A 19,587-nucleotide genomic window follows, 5' to 3' on the forward strand; every position below is an offset into this window, starting at 1 on the left:
CCTAGTGTATGTTTCTGGGCACCTGTGGGTGGCCCACAGAGCAGGGTATGGGCTGGTGGCAGCTCCATGCTGAAATTGGCAGGTGCGCTGAGTATCCTCCATACCCCAGCCCTGCCATTGGGATCAGTTGATTCCCGATGGAAAACAAGATGGCCCCGGTGGCCTCTTGCTTTCTATTACCCATTACCTTGTTTTTCCAAAGTCCTGGGAACCCCTGACTCTGTCCCTTCCCCCTGACTGGCTGTTGGATGGAAGTGCCATATATAGTGTTGTTGTGAAGGCCCAGTCAGACTAGCTGGAGCCTTCCCAGTGATGTATGTTGTGGGTACCTCCTGTGGGTGGGACCTGGGTGAATAGAGTGTGTGACGAATATGCATTCTGTGTTGTGGGTGTCTAGTATCTGGTGGTTGACACAATGACTGAGACAACCCTGCCCGAAACTGGTATGAATGCAGCTTGGAGTGTTGAATGGCTCAGTACTTGTCCCAATACACATAACTTGTTGTGAGTGTCTGGAGAGAAGTGAATGGCCTGAATACCTTGTGTGCCTGATTGGCTGCCTGCCTGCATGAATGCCCGTAGTCGTGATTGGATGCTTGAGTGTGACCCAGCGGAATGAATGGGAGATCAACAGTATATCTGGGGACCTCTCACTGCTAGGAATCGTGTTCAGAAGCTGAAGTCCACTACGACGAGTAACTGGATTAACTGATGCTTGACCTTGAAGCCCTGCTGGACGAGAAGAATTGCTGTTGCTCTCCTTCACAATCTGAAAGCTGCTGTGCTTCCAAGGACTGACCCAGAGAGGACCGGGTAAGGCGCCCTCTTCCCGAGCTACGAGGGACCATCGTGCACAGCTGATCTTTGCCAACGCTCCCTGGTAGACAGACCGACAGGCTGCCGACCCGATACGGGGACTGCTGCGGAACTCCAAGGAGAAGCACCCGGACTGTTGTCTGCCACTGTCGACGACCGTTGTCGCCGACCGGAGCCACCGTGCTCCCGTTTGCCCAAGAACTTCAACTGATCATCGGACGCTCTCGCCTGCATCGGCATCCGCTTGTCTCCTGCTGGAGAAGGCCCGACCGTCGACGTGCCGAGGAGCATCCACCGGTGGGTTTCCCGCCACCTAAAGACCACAGAGACGCTGATGACTCGACGCCCTTGCTGGGCCACAGTTCTTCATCATCTCTTTGCGGTCCAGACTATTGTCACTGAGGTGCCCCGCACGCCTCTTCCTTGCAGGACGCCAACGCTCTGTCGTCGACGAGCACCGCTAGGAACGAAGCTGCCGCTTCCCTGCCGTAGTTCACCCGGTTCACCGTCGGACGTTCGACGACCCGTGACTCCCGCCTTAAATGGAGGGCACTCAAGAAGGGCTGTCGATTCCCCGATACCAAACACCAAGTTCCCCGACACCCCTCGACGATCCGTGGCTCCCGCCTGAAAGGGAGGCACTCAAGAAGGATCGGTCGGTGCATCGTCGGAGAACTCTACTCCACCAGGTACATTGGGGGGGGTAAAACCTTAAAAGGAAGAAGTAAGACTATTGAACATTTGGACTGGGCTTGTGGATATATCTTTATCTACAGGTTGCCCAGGTGGGGGGATCTCCACACAGAACTGTGCGTAGAGGTAGGGGTCAGTATTCTGCCTACTGTTTCAACCATCTTGCGATCCTGCCTATATCTATTGCTGGTTTACTCGTTATTGATCTGTGTGACATTTTAACCGTACAGTTGATGCACTTTAATGAGATTTGATAACATTATTGGTACCACTCTAGACGTGTGTATATTTATCATTATTTACTTCCAAGTACAAAGTGCGTTATTGTGATCGTGTACATACCTTTGAATATTAATTATATAAAGACTGTGTTTTCAATAATACAGTGTGTGAACATTCCTTTGTGGGGCTTCGGGGAACACACTGTACTTAAGAACCAGCCTGCATCACCTCCTGAGAAGCTAGGCCTTGATTGCTCGACTACGTTACCAAAAATAGAGAATCTTGGCTGGGGTCCTCTGTGCCTCTCCTCTACCATATAGAGAGCGGAAGTACAGACACCCGCTACCAGTCTTTACTCTGGTGGCAGCGGTGGGATGCTTATGGTTTTAAGAATCAGTGTATAACCGTGCCACTTACAAAATATCTGCATTTTATTCGATTGAGGTTTGGGTGTGTACAAAATAACTGCATTGCAAGCAATGGAGTCTATTGCGAATGGTAAAGTGACTCGGATGAGCTTAGAGGCTCTGCAGAGTGCTTGTGAAGCCAGGGAGTTAGACTTTGTGGATAAGTCTAGGGCTGAGCTGATAGCTGCCCTGGTGGACTACCAGACCGTTGGTGAAACTCTTGATGAGGGGGGGAATGCAACCAATGAGGACTCTGCCCCTGTGGTTTCTACTGAATCTGTTTCTTGGAATGCCGCCATTCCTGCTGCCTCTGTTCCGAACCCCAGCAATACCGTGGAACTTGAGTTATTAAGGATGAAATTGGCCTTTGAATATCGCAAGTTGGAAATAGATGCTGAGCTTCAGAAAGAGGAGCTGGCGCAATAAGTGGAACTCAAGAATAGGGATCTTAAACTCAAAGACAAGGACACTGAATGTCAGAGAATCCAGCTAGAGAAAGCTCGAGTGGAGACTTCAGAGAAACCCAGTGAGAGTGTCAGGTCCCCCGCCACTAAATTTATGAAGGATTTGGTTGGTGTGTTTTCGGAGGGTTCTGATATCCTCCAATGGATTGAAGCATTTGAAATGGCTTGTGCAATTCATGATGTTGACAAAAGAGATTGGGCTAAGTGTTTGATAAGCAGAGTGCCTCAAACTGGATATGACTCTATTCTGAAGCTGAGTGTGGAAGAACGGGGTCAGTATGAGTGTATGAAATCTGCTTTGATTGCCAAGTTTGGCAAGACACCTACCCAATACCTTAAAAGGTTCAGGGATTTTAAGAAAAGAGAGAATGTGTCTTGGGTCGACTGGGTGAGTGCTGCGCACATGAATATGATGGGGTGGATTGACGGTTACAAGCTGAAAACATTTGTTGAATTGTCCCACCTGTTGTTTTTTGAGCATTTTTCTGAAGCCTGTTCACCGGAGCTGCGTCAGTATGTTGCTGACCAGAACATTTTGCATCCCTTTAAGCTGGCTAGGTTGGCTTCCCACCGGGTGTCCCCTAAGGACTCCAGTGGGAAGGACAAGGACAAAGAAAAGGGGGCCTCTCAGAAAGCTGAGGAGTCCCAAAAGCAGTCACAGTCGAATAAACCTAAACCCTCCTCTCCTAAGACCCAAAAATCTAGTGGGGATAAGCCATCTGTGGGTGGGAATAAGAGTAGTGGTCCACCTGCTGCAAAGCAGGCTCCCGGTGGTTCCAGTACCGTACCCCGCACTCCCGGCACTTGTTGGGACTGTGGGGCTCTGGATCACAAAAGGGGTGACTCCCAGTGTAAAGGTAAGGCACTCGGAGTACAGGCTGTCAGCCTGACCTACCCTTACCCCATGTCTGAGGTGGAGGCCACGGCCCTCCCCTCCTCTACCGGAATCACTTTTGGTGCTCCCGTAGAGATTTCCTTAGTGTCCCTTGGGGCCTGGGACCAGTACGGCGACTATCCCACAGAACACCCGTAGATTTTTGAGAAGTGTCCTCCTGAATGACCAGCCTTCTACTGGTTTGCGAGACACTGGGGCCAGCATGACAGTGGTGGACAGGACCCTGCTCAAGCCAGAGGACTATGTAGAGGCTCCTCTGAGAACCACCAGGTTAGCTGATGGGCCTCCCAAATTATCACCTGTAGCCCGAGTCACACGCGTAATTGGAGACAAGGCAGCAAAGCTTCCTGCCTTGTTTCAGGACAATGTCCCTGCTAACATTCTGTTAGGTAACGATCTAGTCAAGTTGGGATTGATCACGGATGGTCTTCCCATGACTGCTGCTGCGGTCATTAGGTCCCAGGTGACACCAGGTCTGGCTGTGAGTCAGGTACCCGAGCCGAAGGCGCGGCCTAAGGCACGACGAAGGAAGAGCAAGAAGGCCACCTCTGTGGAGGGAGCCCCTTCTCTTCCTGCTGTTCCTACAGAACCCATTGGAATCTATGCTCCGGATGGGCTGGGTCCAGTGGTAAACCCCGTCTCAACTCCTGTGGGAGAAGAGCCAGAAGACTCTCCTGTGGGAGAGGTTCTCAACCCGGAGGATCATCCCCATCTTCACTGCTTGTTGGCTGAAGGGGGACCCTCCCGGGCAGACTTCTGTAAGGGACAGAGAGAGTGTCCCTCTCTTGAGGGTCTGAGGAAAAAGGCCCTGTCCCAGGCACAAGGCGAAGTGCCTAGGACTTTCCGGATTTATTGGGAGGGTGAGCTCCTTGTTAGTGAGCCCACTAAGCCTGAACCTGGTGCCCTCAAGAGGTTGGTGGTACCCCAGGTTTACAGGCCCTTCCTACTGCAGTTGGCGCATGAGGAGCCCTCGGCTGGTCATCTTGGTACCAAGAAGACTAAGCAGAGGCTCTCTGCCCATTTCTACTGGCCTCGGATGGGAGTAGAAGTGGAGTCCCACTGCAGGACCTGCCCAACTTGTCAGTTGTCTGGCAAGACTGGAGGCAGTGTCATTGCCCCACTACAGCCATTGCCAGTGGTTGGCACACCATTTGAGAGGGTGGGCATCGACATCGTCGGTCCCCTTGACCCTCCCACGTCAGGTGGACATCGGTTCATCCTGGTTTTGGTAGATCATGCCACCAGGTACCCTGAGGCTATATCCCTTCAGACTGTTACTGCCAAGGTGGTTGCCCGGGACCTCCTGGGCATTTTCACCCGAGTTGGATTCCCCAAGGAGGTTGTCTCTGACCGAGGATCCAACTTCATGTCTAGTTACATGAAAACCATGTGGAAAGAGTGCAGGGTAACCTACAAGTTCTCCACTTCTAACCACCGGAGACCAATAGTCTGGTTGAGAGGTTTAATAAAACTCTCAAGGGCATGCCAGGTGCTTTGGAAGAGCCCTAAGGAGGAAATGGGATCTCCTCCTGCAATACCTGCTGTTTGCTTACAGAGAGGTACCTCAAGAGGGTGTTGGTTTCAGCCCCTTTGAGTTGCTCTTTGGACATCCCGTGAGGGGGCCCCTCGCCTTGATCAGAGAAGGCTTGGAAGCCGCCCCTCCCGGTCCCGCCAAGCAAGTGGGGGACTATGTGTTAGGCCTCAGACGGAGGATGACACAGATGATGGGACAAGCAACGGTGAATCTCAAGGTCATCCAGGAATTGAACAAATACTGGCATGACCTTAAAGCATCGCAAGTTGAGTGGACTCCGGGACAGGAGGTCCTCGTGATGGAGCCTACCAAGCCTCGGGCATTGGCAGATAAATGGACTGGACCCTTCCGGATAGTCTCCAAGATGGGTGAGGTCAATTATCTGGTTGACATGGGAATCCCAGGGGTAGCCCCTCAGGTATTCCATGTTAATAGGCTCAAGCCGTTCCACCGGCGAGCAGAAGTCTCATGTCTCTTGCTGGCTTCAGAGCAAGAAGAGGATGAGAGTGAGCCCCTTCCTGATTTGCTGCATAGCAACTCTCAGGATGGCTCAGTGGAGGGAGTGCAGCTCTCTCCAGATTTGACAACCGAGCAGCAGAGGGCCTGCAGGACTTTGCTCCAGCAGTATGCCTCTCTGTTTTCGCTGACGCCAGGCCTTACACCGTGGTGTAAACCAGAGATTGACACTGGTGAGATTGACACTGGTGTCAGATTGACACTGGTGATAGCGTGCCTGTCAAGAGCAGGAGCTACCGAATGTCAGATACAGTTAAGAACCACATCCAGGCTGAGGTCGCCAAGATGTTGGATCTGGGTGTTATTGAACCCTCAACCAGTCCCTGGTCCAGTCCAGTGGTCCTTGTCCCCAAGGCAAGTTCCCAGGCCGGTACCAAGGATTGGAGGTTCTGTGTGGACTACCGAGGAGTCAATGCCGTCACCAAAACTGACACGCACCCATTACCCCGGGCTGATGAGCTCGTGGACACCATAGGTGCTGCCAAATTTGTGAGCACCTTTGACCTCACCTCAGGCTATTGGCAAATAGTTCTGACAGACCATGCCAAGGAAAAGACGGCGTTCTCCACCCCAGAGGGACTCTACCAGTTTAGGGTCATGCCTTTTGGGTTAAAGAATGCCCCTGTCACCTTCCAGAGATTGGTCAATCATGCTCTCAGTGGGTTGGAAGCCTTTTGTGTGGCTTATTTAGACAACATTGCCGTCTACAGTGCCACCTGGGAAGAGCACTTGACACATCTGGGTAGAGTGTTGCAGGCCTTAAAAAGGGCTAACCTCACTATCAAGGCCACCAAGTGCCAGATAGTCAGGGGAAAGTCACATATCTTGGTCATGAGGTAGGAGGGGGTCAAATCCAACCTCTCCCCAGTAAGGTACAGGATGTACAGGACTGGGAGACTCCCACTAACCAAACCCAGGTGAGAGCCTTTTTGGGTCTCACTGGGTACTATCGCAATTTCATGGCGGACTATGGAACCATAGCTGCACCACTGACAGCTCTGACTTCACCCAAGCAGCCTAGGAAGGTCAATTGGACTGAAGACTGTCAGAGGGCCTTTAAAGGCTTGAAAGAAAGTCTGTGTCGGGCACCCGTGTTGTGTGCGCCTGACTACAGCCGACCCTTTATGGTCCAGACGGATGCCTGCGACACCGGAATTGGAGCTGTCTTGTCCCAGTTAGATGACAAAGGGAGAGAACATCCTATCATATTCATCAGTAGACAACTCAAGGGTAGAGAACTTAGGTGGGCTACTGTTGAAAAGGAGTGTTTTAGTATAGTTTGGAGCCTTAGGCATTTTAGGCCCTACCTTACGGGGTCTACCTTCAAGGTCCAAACAGATCATAAGCCCCTAAAGTGGCTTATGCAGATGAAGGGTGAGAACCCGAAACTGCTCAGGTGGTCCATTAGCCTGCAAGGGCTAGACTTCACCATAGAGCACAAACCAGGGAAGAGTCACGATAATGCAGATAGCCTTTCCAGAAGGTATGTTGACCGTCTGGATGAGGGTGTCTATCCCGTGGGAGATTAGGCACCCTCCACCTCAGTCTGGGGGGTGGGCGACTGTGATGCTGGAAATGCATCGGAGGGACAGGGCCTCCGTATACTTGTCCTTTACTGCTTTTCATCGTGTGTTCTGTCATGTTTTCTGCGCAGGAGTTCATGTGGGACTCCTGGCGGTGCAGCTCTCTTTCTTTTGGTTTGGTGAACGGTCCCGTGGGATACCCTTCTGGCACCCATGGGTAGGGGTACAACCATGTGCCCCTAGTGTATGTTTTTGGGCACCTGTGGGTGGTCCACAGAGCAGGATATGGGCTGGTGGCAGCTCCATGCTGAAATTGACAGGTGCGAGGAGTATCCTCCATTTTGGGATACCCCGGCCCTGCCATTGAGATCAGTTGATTCCCGATGGAAAACACGATGGCCCGGTGGCCTCTTGCTTTCTATTACCCATTACCTTGTTTTCCCAAAGTTCTGGGAAGCCCTGACTCTGTCCCTTCCCCCTGACTGGCTGTTGGATGGAAGTGCCATATATGGTGTTGTTGTGAAGGCCCAGTCAGACTAGCTGGAGCCTTCCCGGTGATGTATGTTGTGGGTACCTCCTGTGGGTGGGACCTGGGTGAATAGAGTGTGTGACGAATATGCATTCTGTGTTGTGGGTGTCTAGTATCTGGTGGTTGACACAATGACTGAGACAACCCTGCCCGAAACCGGTATGAATGCAGCTTGGAGTGTTGAATGGCTCGGTACTTGTCCCAATACACATAACTTGTTGTGAGTGTCTGGAGAGAAGTGAATGGCCTGAATACCTCGTGTGCCTGATTGGCTGCCTGCGTGCATGAATGCCCGTAGTCATGATTGGATGCTTGAGTGTGACCCAGCGGAATGAATGGGAGATCAACAGTATATCTGGGGACCTCTCACTGCTAGGAATCGTGTTCAGAAGCTGAAGTCCACTACGATGAGTAACTGGATTAACTGACGCTTGACCTTGAAGCCCTGCTGGACGAGAAGAATTGCTGTTGCTCTCCTTCACAATCTGAAAGCTGCTGTGCTTCCAAGGACTGACCCAGAGAGGACCTGGTAAGGCGCCCTCTTCCTGAGCTAAGAGGGACCATCGTGCACAGCTGATCTTTGCCAACGCTCCCTGGTAGACAGACCTTCGACAAGCTGCCGACCCGATACAGGGACTGCTGTGGAACTCCAAGGAGAAGCACCCGGACTGTTGTCCGCCACTGTCGACGACCGCCGTCGCCGACCGGAGCCGCCGTGCTCCCGTTTGCCTAAGAACTTCAACTGATCATCGGATGCTCTTGCCTGCATCGGCATCCACTTGTCGCCCGCTGGAGAAGGCCCGACCGTCGATGCGCCGAGTAGCATCCACCGGTGGGTTTCCCGGCACCTAAAGACCACAGAGACGCTGACGACTCGACGCCCTTGCTGGGCCACAGTTCTTCAACATCTCTTTGCGGTCCAGAACTATTGTCACCGAGGTGCCCCACACGCCTCTTCCTTGCAGGACGCCAACTCTCTGTTGTCGACGAGCACCGCTAGGAACGAAGCTGCCGCTTCCCTGCCGTAGTTCACCCGGTTCACCATCGGACGTTCGACGACCCGTGACTCCCGCCTTAAAGGAAGGGCACTCAAGAAGGGCCGTCGATTCTCCGACACCGAACACCAAGTTCCCCGATGCCCCTCGACGATCCGTGGCTCCCGCCTGAAAGGGAGGCACTCAAGAAGGATCGGTCGGAGCATCGTCGGAGAACTCTACTCCACCAGGTACATTGGGGGGGTAAAACCTTAACAGGAAGAAGTAAGACTATTGAACATTTGGACTGGGCTTGTGCTATATATCTTTATCTACAGGTTGCCCAGGTGAGGCGATCTCCACACAGAACTCCACACAGTAATACAGTGTGTGGACATTCCTTTGTGGGGGTTCGGGGAACACACTGTACTTAAGAACCAGCCTGCATCACCGCCTGAGAAGCTAGGCCTTGATTGCTCGACTACGTTACCAATAATAGAGAATCTTGGCTGGGGTCCTCTGTGCCACTCCTATACCATATAGAGAGCGGAAGTACAGACACCCCCTACCAGTCTTTACAGTGGGCTGACAAGCTTGTACATTGGCCCCTGTGCTGGAGCATTACTACATCGAGTTTCAGCTCGAGCTTAGGTAGAAAACTAGTTCACACTGCAAAGCATCTTCTTGATAAACCTTGTTGTCCCAACTGCTTTGAACAGTGCAAGAGAAGCGTGCATCAGTCCGCGAGACTTGAATTCTCCTGCGTCACTTTGCGACAGTGGCGGTCAGTGCTGGCAACTTTCCCGCCTTTCCTGCAATGTCCTGAGACCAGCTGCATTGGAGCTTTCTTTGTCCTGCATTCATGACGAGAGATCCAGCTCCTGATGTAAATCATCTCTGCATCCACACCCGCAATGCCTGTGAACTTTGAAGCATAACTGAGGATGGGATTTTGTAGTCCAGGTGACCTTCATAAAAACATGCCAAGTTCGGACCTGTAGTGAGCTAAGCGAGGTAAGCATTCATACCACTTACCGGTGGCCCCTATTTCACCCATCACGTTTTTACACACAAAGGATCCGATGTGGTCCTTACCTTGATTTGGGTGGCTCTTGCTTCCTAGAGATGTCAAATTTGGGGACAGTTTTGTTCTCCTCAGCCGACCCACCTCTGACTGTTGGAAATGAATTCCTCACACTGCAGTGTCCTTTTTAACTTTTCCTTCCCATTGAAATGTGTCCTTTGTAAGCCTTAAGCTTCGACAACACTTTTACCCACACACTTAACATTGAGCACAAGGCTCCAATCTTCATAGGGCCGTCCCTTCTTAGGGATATCCCTAACTTCTTAAGTTAAGGATATCCATTTTTGGAGTTGGTGGAAATCCGCACTTTACCGCATTGACCAAAAAGTGACTGTAAATATATTTTACTGTACATATATTTTACGTAGTGTGTGTTTAAGTTACAGTATTACTTGTTCTTCATTATTCACTTGTGTTTGCTCTGGGCCTAATAAATTGTACATTTTTCATATACTACTGTCCAAGGGTGATTCTTGTCATCCTACTGTGTGTGCTCATACAAGACCTCAGATCACCCTCACTTCTCCTGAGACTTAGCCTTGACTGCTCTCCAAACTACCTTGAATTGTCCTGGCTAACTTCGCAGAAATGTTCCCTGTTTCACTAAACAACGGTGGCCTCCTGAACATCTGTTCACCAGAGCAGAGTTCAGAAAACTATTCTAACACACACACAAGCTGCTGTCACTCTCTGATAAATGCTGGACATCCATTGCCCCTCAATACAAGACAGGCCGCCTGACTGTGAATCAGCAAAGCCATAACCTGTGCTTCATCGACAAACACAAATTGGTGCAACTGCATTTTAAGTTGACTAAATTTGGGGCAGTCAGCTTTGCCTTTCAGGCACCGAAAGAGTGGAATGCTCTACCACTTACGCTGAGAGCATCTCGATCTTTGACAGAATTCAAGAGATCCATTAAAGCTCACCTGTTTAACCTTAAACACGTTGAGGAGAACTCGATTTCACAGTCCTCCATCTCCCTTCTCTGACTGATGGATACTAATTTATCTTTGTCGTGTCTGTGTCCCTGAACATCTTGTGTGCACCGTGAGGCCCAAAGCATGTGCATTATATAAAATAAATAATAATAATAAGGATTGTAATCAGACTTACCAGACTCCATGAATACCCTTCATGGAGCTCTGCTCCTAGAGAAAAGAAAGAGACAAAGATAGATTACCAATTGGGCTAGCAAAGAGGACATATTTCTGAAACTAGAAGAGAGGCATAAGGACATCACACTGATACCAAGGATTATGGGGTGCAGTTCAACTGGGACATTATATTCAGGTGGAGGAGTGATAATAACTATCATCACTATCATCACCTTGAGGAACATTACAGTTGCTGCTTGATAAGGCTGTCATCATGCATGTGGGACTGATCTCCTGGCCTCCTCCAATACATATTTCATGTAACGAGCAGTCATCAGTGGGGATGGCGGTGGTTGGGGTATTCTGATGTGCAGGTTCCTAAGCCTTTCCTTATTCTTGAAGCACACATGAGAGATGAGACATAAGACTGGGGAATCTATTGTCAAAGGCCCCTCATCATAAGAAGAACAGAAGCTCTCCATTGCTCAATGAGCATCCATTCAGCTGTCCTTAATTCAGAGGACAGGACTGAGGGTTGATGAGCACTGGCACCAGACACGATACCAAGAACCATGATGTCTCCAAAAGCCTGAAGCCAGGTAGGATGTTAAAAAGGGTCCCGCCATCTTGGAATATCTAAGGCCATTCACACTTGGTCTGCCCCCACTTCCTGCAGAAAAAACACTCTGCTTAGGCAAAGACTATACTCACAGCATCTTACAGATGGTTTAAAATGGCCAACCCTCTGTGGCAAAATATCTTTCATTAAGGTGAAGAGGAAGACCCTGATGGAGAGATTAAGACACTTTCCTCTCACACTTCAGATTGCCATCTAAAGTGATTGGGAAAGAAGTCTTGCTGCTTACACCACAAATACCCAGGACCCTGCCCTATGGAAAAAGCGGCTACTGTATATGTTCTTTGATGCCTTCATGGCTGGGAAGTGCACCTTATCCCTGGAACCCCCAGACAGAAACCCATAGCAATCAGGGAGCCAAGGCAGAGATGTGGTTGCTGTTTCCCAGCTGGAAAACCCAAATCTAATTTGGGTTGCAGGCCATAAAACGCATAGCATATTGGAAACTTTATCAGTAAGTTAGTCCCACAAGGGAATGTATGATCCATTTCGATGTTGCCTTAAGGAGGACATTCAATGGTCAAAACACATGTTGGCTGTTTATGCTCATTAAACACACATATCAGACAACACATGATTTTGCTTTTTTTTATTCATTCAAATGACTGTTGCATATATTTTTGGGAGTCTGTAGGGTGGGCAATAAGAGCCATAAACCTCGATTTTTCAATTTGTTCTGGGAGCATTGGAATCTATGTTACTGCTTGTCTCTTTCACTGCAGCTGTTGGCCCGAAGTATTGATTGGCAGCGTTGCTCCAACCTTGCAATGGCCCCTTTTTTAGTCATATTGTATTGAGGGGAAGTTACCACGGTGTTACACAATTTCAGCCATTTTGTCTTAAAAAAATTAAATAAACTGCCTATATAGATCTTGCTATGTCAAACACACATACATGCATTTACATAATCAAGTCTATATATGTTCGATTCTACATAGCAGTAGTCATTCTACTAATAAATCTGCTGCTTGTTTGTCACTGCATCCAAACTCTCTTGATTAGAAACATATCTAAGTTATCCATGAGTTACACAACAAAATATTGAAAGAAATGTTCTTTCCCCAATAACATCACCCACGGCTGAAATCATAGAACTTTCACACACATCACATTTCCCATGTAAATATGGTGCTGAGTGTGGCTAATATGTGTGTGTAATTTCAAAATATGTTTTCACTGAGTTGTATCAGATATCTGAATATTGTTGTTTATGGATGCAGTGTTATCGATTCAGAATGCACAGCATGTTGGTTTGCCCACCTAACCTAGGAAAGTGGAATTAGGATATTATTATTCCAGTAGAAGTGTCCCTCCTTCTCATAAATAGAGACCAACTGTGCCTCATCAAGAAGAGGAGAATATGGGATTTAGAATATCATACATTTTGATTAGAGGAGAAATCACACAAATAAACTTGCTATCATTTCCCAATGGCCATATCAGAAAACACATTATCAACTAAATAATTCTTAGGTTATGGTATGGATGTCATCATATCACAGCTCAATGTTACCTATTGCTGTCAAAACAGAGTACAATTTAATGAACTTATAATTTACAAAGGGCTGTGTGCATGGTCCATAGAAATGCTATTTACATCACACACCCCATCAAACATTTATTTTTGAGTTTTGATAACACTGACACCTCAATTGCTCTTAAAAGCAGTGAAAAAGTATTTTTTATTTCACAATACAAAATCAATATATTTTTGGCTATCACCCTTCCAAACCACCCTCCATCTAGCACTTAGAAGAACAATGATTCTAGAGAGCAAATACCATTCCTTTTGGGGAATTGTCATACTCACTTTGAAATGATGCTTTTAATTTTTGGGATCAGCAGGGACCCACTCAGAATGGAAATGTTTTAGACAGCAAGGCCTCTTCTGATCTGCGTCCATACATTTCTGACTGCTTTGGGTTCCCCTCTCTGTATGTTGCTTCATGGGCATGACTCATACCCTCTGCTGCCCTTATCAAATCGCTGCTCTTCAGATGCTCCTTTGGTTTTGAAAGGTGTGAGGGTGAAGAGCGTGGAAGAGTTTCGGTACTTGGGGGTGATTCTGGATAGAAAGTTGAATTGGAATATGCAAGTGGATGGTGTGGTGGATAAGTGTAAACGCAGGCTGAATTTGTTGAGGGCGGTGACTGGGAAAGAATGGGGTGCGCAACAGAAGTGTTTACAAATGTTGTATAAGGGGTTGATATTGAGTGTGATGGATTTTGGGTGTCAGGTGTCAGTGGGTTATACGTCAAGTCAGAAGTTGCGGTTAGATAGAGTACAGGCGAGGGCATTGAGAGTGTGTTCGGGTGTGATGAGGTCCTCCCCAGTGAATGCGGTTCAGGTGCTTGTGGGAGAGATGCCATTGGGGTTGAGGAGGGATGCGTTAAATATGAGATGGTGGGTGAAGTGTAGTGCGAAGAGTGTGGCTCATCCGGTGCGTGAATGTTTGAAGTATAATTGGAGGTTTGACTATTACAGGAATCGGTGGAGGAGGAAGGGGGGCACTTTTGGGTTTCACATGTGGGAGAAGGGAGTGCAGTGGGGTGTGGGTGATTTGATGATTGTGACAGATATGGATTTGGAGAGAAGGCAGAGGTGGATGATGAGATCTCCAAAGGTGTGTTTGGAGCTGGCGAATGTGGTATCGAAGAAGAGAGGTATGCGGGGTGAGATCAAAGCTTGTCTGGGAGAGTGGGAATGGCGTATTATCTAGAAAGCATTGGGGAGTATAAAATAGGACGACTGACGAATGATGTGTCTATTTGTACGGCTGAGTTGGTGGCGATTGCATTGGTGATTGACAGGGTGTATGAGTTGGGGTATGAGAAAGTTGTGGTGTTCTCAGATTCATTGAGTGGGTTACAGGCGATTGTGGCAGGGGATGGTGAAAGGAAGGATGTGATTTTGGTCATTAGGATGAAGATTGATCGGTGTGTGCGCGGGGGTATGGATTTGGAGTTGGCGTGGGTTCCCAGTCACAGTGGCATTTTGGGAAATGAGTTGGTGGATCTGGCGGCGGGTGAGGGTATGAGGAGGGGAGCGATTGATGTGAGGTTGCCTTTGAGTGTGGATGAGGTGAAGGCTGTGATGATGAGACGGGTCCTGGATGAGTGGCAGGAGAGGTGGGTAAATGGGGTGAAGGGCAGGTGGATGTTCGGTGTTCGTGGGAAAGTGTCGGTGAAGGTGGATGCAGGGAGTTCAGAATGGAGGAGGGGGGAGGAGGTGATGCTGTATCGGTTGAGGATAGGTCATGTGGGGCTGAATGACTGTCTATTTCGAATAGGGAAGCGTGAATCAAGGGACTGTGCGGTGTGTGGGGTGCCTGAAACGGTGGGACATTTTTTGATTAGGTGTGAAAGACATGTTACAGAGAGAGAATTGATGAGGGTTCGGTTGACTGCGTTGGGTGTGGCTGAGCTGAGTGAGAGGATTATACTGGGAGGTGATGGGGAGAGAGGCAGGAGGAGGAATAGTGTGATGTTGGATTTTGTGAGGCAGACGGGGAGGTGGGAGGAGTTGTGAGCTTAAATGGAGCCAAATAATAATTAGTGGGTACGGTGCACATCATCCTATAGGATGAGGAAGCGCCTGCGTGGGTCCGCCCACGCTTCCGATAATTAAGAAGAAGAAGAAGATGCTTCCTCTCATTAACCTATGAACTACTGAGCTATTATGCCTTCCTATGCAAACCAGATTAGCAAAAATCACACTTAGCACCCCATCCGTGTCTTTCTAATATTCTTTATCCTTTCATTTATAATGAAAAATATTCTCAAACGTTGTCTTGAATGCTGCTGCACATTTTAATTATTGAATCAAAGGGGAAGAGGATAGCTCAAGGGCAACATGTTTGACTTGGAAGCAAGATGATGCAGCACAACTCAGGTTCAAATCCTGATTCCTGATTCCGCAGTTATAAACCATTTGCTGGTAATAAGCGCGTTGTGAATGAACAATAAAATACATTTCAATAATTGGTCAATTCTATCTATTGGTTGGTCCGACAGTCAAACACTCCCAAAGAATACACAGTCCCCAAACTCCATTAGATATTAACAGTTCTATGTATGTGATCAGAAATAAAGTGGGTGGCAATTTGCTCTTAATACTTTTTGCAAATGAAATTGTTTTATGCAATCAAGCAATACATCAGGACACCAATATGGATTTTTCTAATCCTCAGTCAAGTTGAACATGTGTACACACACAATTAATATGTGGTTCATTTATCCATTTCTTTTCTTAAATAAGTAGCATTTTGTTTATATTCGATAATCATCGACAATGCACATTTTTAAAAGCAAATTAGCTCACGGTAACAATATGCCATTTTGTTTCAACCAGGTTTATTTAGAAGTTCACGCTATGGCATCAATGACAACGGGGTGGGATGATTTTGAGATACACATGTGTATATGCTACACATCAAAGCTAGTACACTGCAACTATCCCATCCATGTAATAGTTCCAAAGTTAGTGCATACACATTCCATACCATAGGCATAATATAACAGAATATAATTGCCCTAGTCAGCACAAACTAACCTCTAAAACCAAAATATAATATCCTGTGTCAGCAAATGACGTATTTGTTTGCACAGTGCCCTTACACAGATACTGGCAGTTTCTGCAAAGCCCAAGGTCCATTACTCCTAGCTTGTGATGCTGAGTCAGGATTCTATTGATGGCACAGAGGCTTATATTATGCATCAAACTCCTTTATTTTCTCCACAACAGTAAGAAAAATGAAAGAACAATCAGAGGACCATTAACATAATCCGCTATGACATCACCCCCGAGTACAGTCCTTCCACTTTTCGCCACTATGGCCAATCTGCAGAAACCATCTGCAAAACAAAACAGAAGTATATTAGTGAGGGGAACCAAAGGGTAGGACAATACTCACAACTGTGCCATTAATAGAATCACAACTCTCCATCACAAGCTATGACATGGCACAGATGATTATTATTTTGCACGTTCACAGCCTATCCAGGACAAATCTCGAAGCTTGCAGTAAAACTGATAAAACATGCTGGAATTGGTCCTGTCAGCTTAGCAGAGAATGTCCTCCATTTAAACCCCTGGAAAGATGATGCTGATGCCATTGCCCTGTGTGCAGAATGAGCACTAACAAGAGAGACGTTGACCCTCGCCCTTTCCATCATGCAAAGGACTCACTTGGCCAAAGTAGGAGTGAACACAGGGTAAAAAGGTTTCCAGAAGTACAAAAGGAACTGGTCCGAAACACCCCTCACCGAAGACCATCTGGACTTGTACTCACGCAGACAGATGACTACACAAAGCTAACGATAGTCAGAAAATGAAGGAAAGGAAATCACACTGGAACTGGACTTAGTTCGCCGGCAGACCTTAAACCATACACCTTCCACACAGATAACTTGTCCAGAAATACCAAGTGCCCTGACGTCCCCACCCTGCTTAAAGAAATCAGACACATCAAAATATCCAATTTGGCCCGAGAGTTTCTGCAGAGATAAGGCACTATTCTGTGTCCTACCCTGAAATAGAGGCAAATCCAAATTCACATCCCACAGACAGAAATACCTGCACGCCTTGAGTTGATGTGAACATATTTCCCTATTATTCCATAAATTCCACAGTTAGCCAGTGATTAATTGAGTGAGGTTTGAGGTAATCTGTTTGGCACGGAAGACCATTTACAATAAATGGCCTCCTCTTATCTGTAATCATGTGTCGTGTCACGTTATGCTTGAAACATACGTCTTATGCCTACATCTGCAGGCCTGCTGGTCATTTCTTAGTTCAAATACCAAACATCAGGCGGAAGGTCTTTTTGGTGCAGACAAGAAAGTTATGGAACTCACTCAATAGCATTATGGGAACTCTGAATGCAGGAAAAAGAATGGAAACCTTTTTCTCTTGCTAAATCAGGTTTTGATGTGTGCAGTACTTGGGAGGGAATACATTGGTTAGAACCATCTAGAACCGTGTTGCCAGCCTGAAGGTGACATATTGGAGCTCTATACATTCCGAACATACACTCATGCATCACTTGCCTACCCACTAATTATAGCACTGTCATACTCCAACTCTAACAAGCATAGCGGCTCATACTACCCCCTCACTAGCACATACCCCAAAGAATACATCTCCTGGTGGTGCTCCAGTTTTATTTCCCATTTCAGCCTCATTCCTGACAGCCCCTCTTGGCCAGATCCTTATTATATGAATGGGCAATCCTTGCAGCTGTAGTTGACTTCTACTTTGGGCTGAATGTGATGCACGTGTCATGTGTGGGGTTATTTCTGGGGATTGTTCCTGAACCTGCATCTGGGTCAATGCCTCTACTCTCCATTTTATCCAGTATTGATGACAACAGTTCAAAGCCTTGTGCTGGACTCCTGTGTCTTCTTGGCCTACAGAGATACCTGCACCCATGACAGGCAGATGAGAATCCTCCTGATTTTGCAGCCCATGCACTGATGTGACTGCTGCACGTTTCACAGTACCTTCACTTGCTGTGCTACTAGCTGATCATGTGCATCATAGCGTATCCACATTTGTAGAGATGTGACATCATCATTTGGTGTGCAGAAGCAGGATCATATTCCGTGTGCCGCTCACCTGACCACTCCTATGAGGTCATAGTGTCAATGTGGGGAGGAGGGTGGAAGGATGTAGCAGATCCGTGGTACCAGTTGACTGCTCATATTAACTTTGATAAGGGAGAAGTGTACATGGATTATAGGTCTGAAGAACAGCACTGCCACTTCCTCCTGCAGGTGAACAGGCACAGCCACACTAGGCACTAAGGGATCCAATACACCATCTGAAATAGTGATCGGATGGGACTTTTGCCAAAATCTGGTGGGGCAGTGGTGGTAGGTGGAGTTGCTAATGTCAGGGCAGTCATTTGTCCTTGCTGCAGTGTGCAGAACCTCCTCTTGCAGGAGCAGCAATGCTCCACAGACGAACAGTTGCAGCAGTGCTTGGGATAGCAGGAGTAAGTGAGGTAGCAGCAATGGGGTCAGCAGTGGTAGTGGTGTGACAGTAAAGAGTATGTGTGAAGTCAGTTTATGGTAGCAGTCATAACAGTGGTGGTTCCAGCAGTTGTGGTCGTTTTACAACTGTACAGGCTGTCTCGGGCACTGTGATGACTGGAGCTGCAGGAAGAGATCAGTTCTTTCTACACATATTTCTAAAGGTCTATTAAGCAGATGGCACACAGTTCAATACTTGACAAAGTCATTTGAGGCTGTGCCTAAATGTCATGCCATTTGGGGTCCAGGTGCTTGTCCTGCTAGTTCTCTGAGCTGCCCCTCAACAAGGTGATTATGGTCTTGTTACTGGAGAATGTCATGATGTAGTGGCCAGTTGAACTGCTCATTGGAAGAACGCCATGCATGCTGAATTTGTACTGTGCTTTGTGCTAACAATCCTCCCTCCTATGTTCATACCCATGCATGCCTGATATATACACATACATTTTCAGTGAACACACTTTGTTAACACACACTTTGTTAAAGGGATATCATGTAAGTTTCACAGAATTTCAAGGGTTCTTATTAATGCAACATAATGTCCCTTTAACAGATGGTTCATGTTGTTCCAAAGTGTATGTCAGTTATAAAAAAACTCTTTTCAACATATTTAGAGTGATGTGCGAGTGGTTAATTGTGGGAGAGTGTGAATTCCAGTTTGTTTGTCAAAACAAGGAGCTCCATTGACCCATCAAGCAACAGAGACCACTTAAAGCCTGTGTCTGCGTGCAGCGCTGCACAGTGTGTGAGTGGTTAATTGTGGGAGAGTTTGCCTTCCAGTTTGTTTGCCAGAAGGAGGACTTTCAGTGACCCAGCAAGCAGCAGAGATCATTTAAAGCCACTGTCCATGCGGAGCATAGTGGTGTGTTAAATACGATGAACATACATTGCTGCAAGAGAGGATGTACTCTACACCTTACAAAGTTACTTAGTGGAGTACCTTTCAACTGGGGTTTTCCTGTCTCAAATCAAACCCCTAGTCATAACCATGTTGATGCCTGGTTCATGTAAGAAATTGCCACATCCAACGCAACATTTTCAATATATAATTTGTAATGCTTTTGCATTCAGAATAGCATAAGGAAATACCGACAACAGTTGCAGTATGTTCAACATCAAATTTAAACCAAAAGTTCTTCTTGAACACAAAAGACATATATGAAAA

The sequence above is a fragment of the Ambystoma mexicanum genome, chromosome 5p (genome assembly GCF_040938575.1).
Source record: "Ambystoma mexicanum isolate Mex_15411 chromosome 5p, UKY_AmexF1_1, whole genome shotgun sequence".
Lineage (NCBI taxonomy): Eukaryota > Metazoa > Chordata > Amphibia > Caudata > Ambystomatidae > Ambystoma > Ambystoma mexicanum.